The following is a 10,831-nucleotide window of genomic DNA, read 5'->3' as shown; positions in this document are numbered from 1 at the left end:
GAGGGGCTGGGAGAGGGTCCGGCCCTCGCTGCGCCTGGGCTGGGACTGGTCCCGCTGGTGCAGGGTAGCAGGAAACTCTCCGCACACTCACTGGACCTGGGCTAGGACTGGGTCTGGGGGCTCCCGGAACACGGCAGAAAATCGTACTCCGATAATAGATTTTTAATTATTATAGGTTTTACAATAAGAAAAAAGCAATCATTCCTCAAACAAAGCAAAATGCTTACACTGGAGTACTTAGTGATGTTCAGATTTTATTGCTTTCTTCAGGCATAATAAAAATAAAGCAAATTCATTTATTGTTAAAATTCTTTCAATGTAAGGAATATTGTCTTAAATTTGTCTAGAGACTATGCATCACCCCTTTGTATCTTTTCACTGAAGAAAAGTAAGGGATTTCTTAGTGAATATTAACAGTAGAGGCTGTACATTCATTATAAGGCTTTGTAATTGGAGGTATAGTCTCTGGAATTAGATTTCTTGGGTTTTAAATTGATGCTTAATTATATACAGGCTTAGCCATTTTGGCCAAGTTTCTCACACTCAGTCCTAATATGGGAGCAACAAAATCCACACCCAGAAGAGCCGCTGTGCTTAGGACCTGAGCTAAGTGCATAGCATGGGAATATGTATGTGAGTCTACAACAAATCTTACTCACTTTTTCTATTAAAATTGCAAAAATTTTGCAGAGGATTATATTTTAGTGAATAAATGCATTCAATCATGTTTAGCCTGTATTTTAGAATATATTTCCTTAATAAAGGGAAAAATATTTACTTGTATCCACTATATTTTTAAAACTTAGAGTACAATGACTACGTAGCTTTTATAAACTGTGTGTACAATCCGTAGCTACTTATATTGCAAATGTCAGGAATGAGGGATTCCATAAGAATCCCTCTCCCATTGAGCAAGTGCTGTATTATATGAACAAGTGAGAAACCATGCAACCAGGTAAACACTTAAGCAAATCCATCTACTTTCAGTATTCAATCATTTGCTAAATTCAAGGATTAAAGAAAAGTTGTGGTGGAGCTGAAACAAGATCAGTGTACACAGAATTTTTTAAAAAGAATTTTCTTGATTGTTTTGCCTGAAATATCATGACTTAACAGTGCAGTGGGACTAAGGGAGACAAGCCCTCATATATGTTTTCTGTACAGAAATATGGAGATAGAGTCTCACATGACTATATATTGGTATAAAAATTAAAGAAGTTCGGCCTCCTCTGCCACTGTTCCCCATTGCAGCACAGATTTAAATAAAACATGGAACCTGGCATATTTTAAGGAAATAGCTATGACATCACAACATTAAAGAGAGACAGAACCTTTCTGACCACTATGCAATGGAATATACTGTTACTTGGGTTTCAGATGTAACAGACATTTGTGAATAGATTCACAAGAAAGTAAGGGAAAGCTTTATTACAAAATTTCTATTGTTATAAAAGTTGGATAAAATTACATTGTGATACTTTTTAAGAAAATTTTTCAGCATTCTAATGTTTATTTGAAAAAGAATATAAAATGATGTTTTAAAAACAATCTATGTGGAAATAATTGTGAATGATATTTGTGTCATGTAATATATTCATGACTGGCTAGCCATACCTGAAATAATTCAATATTTCTTTCCAGTGGTTTGATACAAGTTGTCTGCTTGTTCAAACCACTGGCAAAATGGTGAATATTTAAAGGCTCTTTAATAATAAGTGAAAGACTTTATTATAACAAAGATACATTGCCATTAATCCCACTTGAAAGTGCTCCACCTCATTTTGAAGGCATGACTTTCATCTTTCTTTTACTTACTAAATCACTTCTTAAAGTCATTTTTGGTGAGTGTTACACTCTCATGACTACCTCACTGTCCTTAATGGATTCAAAGTGTTTAATTTCATGGTCGTTTTGCCTTTAGAGAAGAATCAGAAGTTAGAATGGAGCCAGATCCAGTGACTCAAGTGAACAAGGACACCACTGCCATTAGGACCCTGCCCTTTCTTCAGATGGTACTCAGCAGCAGCACCCAGCACACTTTTAATCACTCCTCTCAAAGACATTCAGGAAGAGTTGCTTACAAACATTGCAGGACCAATGGAGTAAGGGTACTCAAAGCAAGGGAATTATTTAGAATGTATAGATACTGGATAGCTACAGAGACCTGGTGAGTCCTTCCTTGCCCTCACAACCTACTCAGAAGCTTTGCTGAGCTTTGCCCAGCCCACACCCTGGTCATGGAAGTCTTGGTGAGCCTGAACTTATCCTTGTATAGCTTCAGCCTGCCAAAATCATTACAGCAGCCTTCTTTAGTGTCAGCTTGCCTTCTGCTTCATAGTGGTAGAAGCCATGGTGAAGCCCATGTCACAGGAGCTTTGGAGAGTCTATTCCAACGTGCACTCCTCTGAGAGGCTTGCTGACCCATGCCCCAACACTCTCCTATTGCTTCTGAGTCCAGGTGAACATTGTGATCTTCAAAACTGCCAAAATGATGTAGCAAAAAAAAAATCTGAGACTTCCAACCCAACCAGAACAAATCCCGGGACAAGAACATGGAAGAACTGGGAAAACACACATGAAATCTCTGAAATGATAGCCGCTGAAGTAAAGAAACAACTGCATCCAGCTACAGAAGAAATCAGATCAGAAATAACCTCTGGGGTTAAAAAAGAAATGACAAAAACCATGAAATCATTGCTCAGCATATTTAAAGAATGCATAGATTAAAAATATGATGAAAACATTAAATAAACAATACAGGAAATAATCAGAATACATGCAACAAATTTAAACAGATATTCAGCAAATTAAGAATTCTATTGAAAGCTCACAAAAAACGCTTGAGTGAAATGGAATGTAGACTTTCAGACCTTGAAGACAGCATGGCAGCTAGTGAATGCAAAAGAAAAGATTTCTTAAAAATAACAGGGATCCAGGATATTACAGTTCATTAGCTACAAATGACACAAAGAAAAAGAATATAAGAATAATAGGTGTCAACAAAATGTCAGGAATCAGCACAAATGACATAAAATGATTATTTGTAGAAGTAGTGTGAGAAAATTTCACAAGAATCTGACAGAGCCAACCAAATAGCTCAACGGATTAAAGTATATGCAAGCAGGCTCAGGGGTTCGATCCCTGGGCCTGCCGTGCCAGCCCCACCCCTGGAGTGCACTGAGATGGCAATTGAGACTTGGCGTGGTGGCATGTGCCTGTAATCCCAGGTCTTGGAAGGCTATAAACAGGCAGATCACTATGAGTCTGATCTAGTAGTGAGACCCTGAACACCTTGTAGGCTCTTCTCTAAAATACACACACATACACACACATACACACACAAACACACAAAGATTCTGACATACAATTATTGAGGCATATAGAATTCCAAGTAGCCATAATCAAAATAAATCTACACCTAGACAGATAATAATTAAGACCCCAGAAATTCAGCAAAACATCAGAATATTAAAAGCTGTGAAAGAAACAGATCAGCTATATTGGAAAACCTATAATAGTCATAGCAGATTTCTCAACACAACCCACCAAATCAATAAAAGCTTAGAGTGAAGTATTTCAGTTCCTGAAAGAAAATAACTCCCAGGGATGGCCAAATAGCTCAAAGGATTAAAGTGCCTGCTTAGATTTGATCTCCAGTTCCACAGGCCCCACGTTAAGCCTGCCACAGAAACTGGGAGTAGTACCGCAGTCTGTAATCACAGGCTGGGTAGGCTGAGACAGAAGGATCTCTATGAGTCTGAGCTGCATAGTGAGATCCTTTACCAAATAAGTAAATAAATAAAAGAGTTTTGTTTAAAAATAAGAAAAAAATCAATATTTACAATTAAACAAAAATTCAGATTCAATTTAGCAGAATATATGGGATACAATGAAAGCTGTTTTAAGAGGATAATTTATAGCAGTAAATTCTATATCAGGAAAACAGAATGAGCCCAAATAAGCAATCTATGTTGCACCTCGAGCTCCTATAAAAAGAACAAGTCAAACCAAAGCCCAATGAAGGGAAGAGATCACAAATATCAGCAAAGAAAATGGTGCAATGGAGATTGAAAAAAAAATACAAAGAATTTATGAATCAAAGAGTAGGATTTCTTAATACAATAAATAAATTTGATAGACCCCTTAACCAACCTTATTTTAAAAAAGGAAAGAAAAAATATAAATTCTTGCAATAAGGAATGAAAATGACAAAAGCAATACAGACCCTATAGAAATTCAGATCATGAATACCTACTTTGAAAATCAATTTTTATTTTCTTCTTTAAAAAGAGAGTACAAAATAATATTAAAACAGAAAAATTACAAAGGTACAGAATTTTGCTAGCCAAAATAATATGAATTTGACAGTATTTATTGTATTGTATAGTGTTGTCTTCAAATTAGTTGTTCACATTAATAGATATATGAATGCAAAACTGGAAGAAACAAGAAAAAATATGTAAGAAATTAAGATGAAAGAAAAGAGAACAATTTAAAAAGAAGCCAAAAAAAGATGTTTTAACTTCTCCTTTCCACAGAGAAGAAGAAATCTACAGTATGATTACCCAAACCATCCCTGTTCTGTACATAGGTACATCTCTTTCCCCCACTTCTTTTTTCCTTTTTTAAAAATTTTGTATCAGGGATTGAATTCAGAACCTTGTGCTTGACAGGCATATGATTAGACTACTAAGCTATAATCACTATCTCCACTGTGAAAATCATTAATCTTATACAATGGAAAATACAGAAGAAATGGACAGATTCCTAGATGCATATTAATTGACCAAACTGAATCATGAAGATATATAAAAATTCTGAATAACACAATATCAATCCATAAAAATGAAGATTTAATAAAAAAAACTCCAATAAACTGAAGAAAAAGTCCTGATGGATTCACAGATGAATTCTACAAGAAATTCAAAGAAGATTTAATGCCAACTCTTCTTAAACTCTTCCGTGAAATTGAAAGGCAAGCAATTCTCCCAAATTCATTCCTGGAGGAAAGTATTTCCCTGATACCAAAACCAGAAAAAGACCCCAACAAAAAAGGAACTACATGCCACTCTCCTTAATGAACATAGATGCAAAACTTCTCAATAAAATAGGAGTAAACTGAATGTAGCAAATCATCAAAAAGATCATACATCATAATCAAGGGGATTCATCCCAATAATTCATGGTTAAATAAATGCAAAGTCATAAAACACACCACATCAACTGAGCCAAAGACAAATATCACATGATAATCTCAATAGATGCAGAAAAAGCTTTTGATAAAATCCGACACTCATTCATGGTAAAAACCCTAAAAACAGAAGTGAAGGTCTATACCTCAATCTGATAAAAGCCATCAGTGACAAACTGACAGTTAACATCACACTAAATGGGCAGAAACTGAAAGCCTTCAATTTAAAAATCAGACTCAAGACAAGGATGTCTATTGTCACCAGTCTTATTCAACACAGTTTTGGAAACATCAGCCAGAGCATTTAGACAAAAGAGAGAAATAAAAGGAATAAATATTGAAAAGGAAGAAATTAAATTATCACTATTTGCAGATACCCTACGTAGAAGACACCAAAAACTCCACCAATAGATTTGTAGATTTAATAACCAAATTCAGACCATAGCAGGATACAAAGTCAATGCTAAAAAATTAAAAGCATTTCTGCACACAAACAACAAACACATAGAGGAATTAGAGAAACCATGCTTTTCACTGTAAGATCCAAAGCAAAATGAAATAATTATGAATCAATCTCACAAAGAAAGTAAAAAGGTTATACAGTAACAATTACAACATTCTGCAAAAAGTGATCAAAGAAGATTTCAGAAAATGGAATGACATTTTTTGCCCTAGATTGGAAGAGCCAACATTGTGAAAGTGACCTTATACAGATTCAACACAATCCCAGCTAAAACACTACTAATATACCTCACAGATCTAGAGATAATATTCCTACAATTAATCTGGACCCAGAAGAAACTTAAAATAGTAAAAGAATTTCTGGACAACAAAGGAACGACAGGGGACATGACAATGTTTGACTTGAAATTATACGACAAAGCTGCTGTGATAAAATAGCATAGTACTTGCATAAAAACAGATGTGAGGATCAATGGAACAGATTAGAAGATGCAGATACAACTACAAACATAGTCAGCCACCTTATATTTGACCAAGGGGCCAAACTTGCTCACTGGAAGAAAGGTAGCTTCTTTAATAAATGGTGGTGGAAATACTGATATGGTTTCTATTGCTTCTTTTGATGAAATTCTGGGTCATTTTATAGTATTTTTTGTTTACTGTTTTGTGTTCTCTTTATATAATAAAAACATTTTTAAAAATGGTTGACTTCTCCAGAAAACTGCAGCTACACAATGTATTGTGTCTCATGTTAAAAAGTACATTAAGCGCGCGTACACACACACACACACACACACACACACACACCCATGAGAAAATTCACTGTTTTTCAACAATTTCTGCAAAGATAAAGTGCCTAAGGAACTACATGGATGCCTTTCAAAGATGTGCTCTTTAAGCACCAGTTTAAAGAAAGAAAGAGCACCAATGGATGTATGTGTTCAGTTATATACACTGAGTTGGACCTTTGGCACTAGGAATCAGAGCATTTGGTCATATTGCATTAACGTCAATATTGTATTATACAAGTGTGTCATATCAAAGGAACAGAACCACCAGCATTCAAAAGCAGCTTTGTCAATGAGGCAATAAAACACTCTGCACCATGTCCCTCTGTTGTCCAGCACTGAATACACTGATAGCAACTTTGAAAAGAAAAAAGGAGTTGCAACATTTTTATTTTCTCTATTTAAAATCAAACAAAAGAAACATCAATTCTGTTGTACACTTGTATCTTCAGAGTAAATTATTTGTACAAGAGAAAGACTAGAAACAAAAATGGAGGTACAAACATTAGAGAGTGCTCCACATGGCTTTCCAGTGATTTGCAAGAGTGACCACTGAATAAGCACTGGCACTGAACAAAAACACTGAAATCTTGGTCAGAGACTTGAGAATTCATGACGATAATTCTAATAAAGCAAAGCTCTTCTCACCCAGACACATATAGGCCAACATTGCTCCAATTCGTGCAAATAGTCTCAGTAGATCAGAGCCTCCATACACCTGGAACACGGGTGCTTGGAGTGATAGCCAAAGATCTCAGCGTACTGTGGTTTCTCACATTTGTTGAGGAGTTGAGCACCCAGCATCACACTGAATTATTTTTTTAACCTCTGTTACAACCAAATTAACAGCATACCCATTATCTGTGTTCCTCGATATTTCTTATAATTTGAGCTCGGAAGGTCCACATTCTTATGGGGAGGCATACAAAAGAGATGTTTCAGTCTGGTAGTTACTGTAATTCTGAGGAAATTTAAACATTCACTGTATAGTCTTATCACACCTTGCAACATTGTACTAACCTAAAAAAATCTGATTTAAATCAAAATTTAATAAGAAATAAATTCTAGATTCATAATCTCTACTCTGCATTTAATGTTAATATGTTGATAAATGGACAGAACTGATATCTTTGAAGAAGGATGCTACATGATACCACAGAAGAGGAACACAGGCAAATTTAGACGATGGGAAAATCATTGGCACCAGCACCAATGAGCCTCAGGGAACAACGTGAAGAAGTCAGTAGTGTTTATCATGCAACACCTTCAATAGTGTTCAGTAACTTCCATGTTTAAAGGAAGGAGGAAGAATGGGAATACAGCAAAAGCAGCAATGTGTCTATAAGCAGCATTTGATTTCCACAATGTATTTTGGTGCATGTAAAAAAGAAAAAAGTTGAGCAAGTGTTAATCCACATTCTGACAACTTATTTGTATTTTTGTTTGTGTTACTATTAAAATTATATTTTGAAATTGATTATATATGTATGTGCATTCACAGTCAGAATATATATAATTCTATTTGTGCTCCTATATATTTGTCTGATGCTTTAGAAGTGCTTAATATCTTACAGCCAGTTCAGAAATGTTTGAGCACAAAGAAAAGATGAATACTATAATAACATTATCTTCTTCTTTTTGATAAAGCAATTTTTGGTTTGCATTCTGAATTGCATTTGAATATGTGAATCAGTTTCTGAAACTCCAAATATATTAGAGAGTAACTGAGTAGGTAGAAGTATAATGTATCTTTCCATAAAGAATATGTATTAGAAGTAGAAAGTTGAGATATAGAATCCAATATTTAAATTATATATAAATAGAATTGATTGTTTAGGGAAAGGAAATAGCCAAAACAGAGAATTGGGAAGGAGGGATTGGTATATATACACACAGAGAGAAAGAAGAGAGACAGACAGATACCACTTTTTTTTTTTTTTTTTTTTTTTTCTGTACCGGGGATTGAACTCAGGACCTTGCACTTGCCAGGGAAGCGCTTATTCTACTGAGCCATCTCCCTGGCCCAAAAGAGAGAGAGAGACAGACAGACAGACAGACAGACAGACAGACAGAGACAGACAGAGACAGAGACAGAGACAGAGACAGAGACAAAGACAGAGACAGAATTGGCAAGTTTAGGCTAAAATAGCTGAGGGGTAAAAAAAAAAAAAAAAGCTAGCAGTGCCAAAATACCTTATTGAATTGGTTATTTAATATATTCAATATAAGTATTCTAATATTCAATATTAATATCTAGAAAATAATTTTTAAAGTAACTAATGGTGTGCCATGTGGAAGACAGAAAGAAGTTCCTTAACAAAAAATTCAGAAGTATCAATTAAAGGCAAAATAGCATTGCTAAAAACGTCTTTAGAAAAATCACATAGAGCAGCTTGAGTGCAGGCAGAAGGGGCTATTTACTGTACTGTTTATATTCATTTACATGATACTTTTTCATAAACATTCATATATCCCATGAATCCAGGAATTTTTCTAAGGAAATTTGATGAATAACAAAAATTACTTACCTGTCAGAAAGATCATATAGCACTATTTATAATAGTGAAAAATTAAATACAACATAAGTGCTGAACGATAAGTGATTGGTGTAATAGATTATGACACATAATTAAGTATATTTATGGAACATAATGTATTGGCATATCTATAAAATGGACTACTTTGAAACCACTAAAAAGCATGCTGAAGGAAATTTTAAATCATGTAAAAATACTCTAAATATTGAATCATAAAGAATAGTATGCTATGAAGAAAAATGTTATTTTTAGAAAGTTTTTTTTACATCTAGTTAAAAACTCTAAAACTTTTGGCAATTATTTTTTGAACATTTGGTCATAGGAATTTTGCTGTTTTTCTTCTTTATGTTCCAGCATATTTTGCATGACAGGACAAAAATTAGAGTTTCACTAGCACTATTTTTAAATAAGAGTGGTGTACTACATTGCACTTCTAACTTACTGCATTATATTGAAACATACAATTTTGTTAATTGGGTAATACTAGCATTTCCACAAAAAAATTTTACATTATTAGGATGAATTGCTTAGCAGAAATGATTCATTTTCCCACCTTAAACAACTAAGAAAACATGAAAATGACTAATGTACGAAACAACAGTTCTGAAAATATTGGACATCACAAACAAAAACGATGCTTGAAAGAAGGGAAATAAATTCACCTTGTAATTCTTCTGGATTACGACCAAAGAGAGCTTCTGTCTCACAGTCCAGAGAAGAGCACAGCAGGCACAGTATGGCAGAAACCATACTGTGTCAACGTTATAGACTTGAGGTCCGGGGCTAAGCCAGAGACAGCTCACGATGTGAATACCAGAAAGGCAAGCGCTGCTCGGCTGTGATTGCATCTTCACGTCACCCTGTAGGGCCATTCATCGAGCACTGCTGAAGTGAGACAGGTGAAGACATCTCTAGGAAATGACCACAAAGAAGGAACAGAAAGTAAGTCCTGAAAACTGCCCAGAAAACCATTCCTGGCACCACGAGGAGGGTAAAATCCTTGGAAATGCCCAAGTGGCATATTGGTAACTAAAAAACCACATTAGTGAAAAGGACAGATCTCAACTCAAAAGCATCATTTTCCACTTTAAAAAGGTAGTAACAGTACAACAAATTAAATGTAAAATAAGCAGGAGAAACAAAACATGAAAAATCAGTGCAGAAATTAATGAAATGGAAAAGAAAGATGATAATAAATAAAAATCAATTAATGCAAAAGTTGGTTCTTCTCAGAAGATCAATAAAATTGAGAAGAATCTGCTATAAAAAGAGAGAATACCAATTGCTAATTACAAATGTACCAAGAGAGGTAAAATGTCTACTGATTGCATAAGTATTTAAAATAAAATAAAGGGCTATTTTAGGATGGTGAATTCAACATCTAGATGAAATCGACAAAATTATTTGACAAAATTAAACAAACAAAGGTTTAACAAATTCACTTTTAAAGCACGAAATAAAAATATACTATTATGAAGTGAGATTTATCTTAGAAGTGCAAACTTAGCTAAAAACTCAAAAATTGTTGCTCTTAAGAATAAAGATGGGAGACGACCCAAGCCGCGGGATCCTGAACAGACCCAGAGCGCAAGCCCGGTGAGCAAGTGAGACCACTGGGCCGAGGGATCCTGAATAGACTTAGAGCGCAGGCCCGGCGAGTGAGTGAGATGACTGAGGGCCTGCAGGATCCTGAACAGACCCAGAGCGCAGGGCCGGCAAGTGAGTGAGACAACCCAGGGCCGCGGGATCCTGAACAGACCCAGAGTGTAGGTCCAGCGAGTGAGTGAGATGACCCAGGCCGCGGGATCCTGAATAGACCCAGAGCTCAGGCCCAGCAAGTGAGTGAGATGACC

This window comes from Octodon degus, unplaced genomic scaffold (genome assembly GCF_000260255.1).
Source record: "Octodon degus isolate 3935 unplaced genomic scaffold, OctDeg1.0 scaffold00258, whole genome shotgun sequence".
Classification (NCBI taxonomy): Eukaryota; Metazoa; Chordata; class Mammalia; order Rodentia; family Octodontidae; genus Octodon; species Octodon degus.
This window is presented reverse-complemented; position numbering follows the sequence as displayed.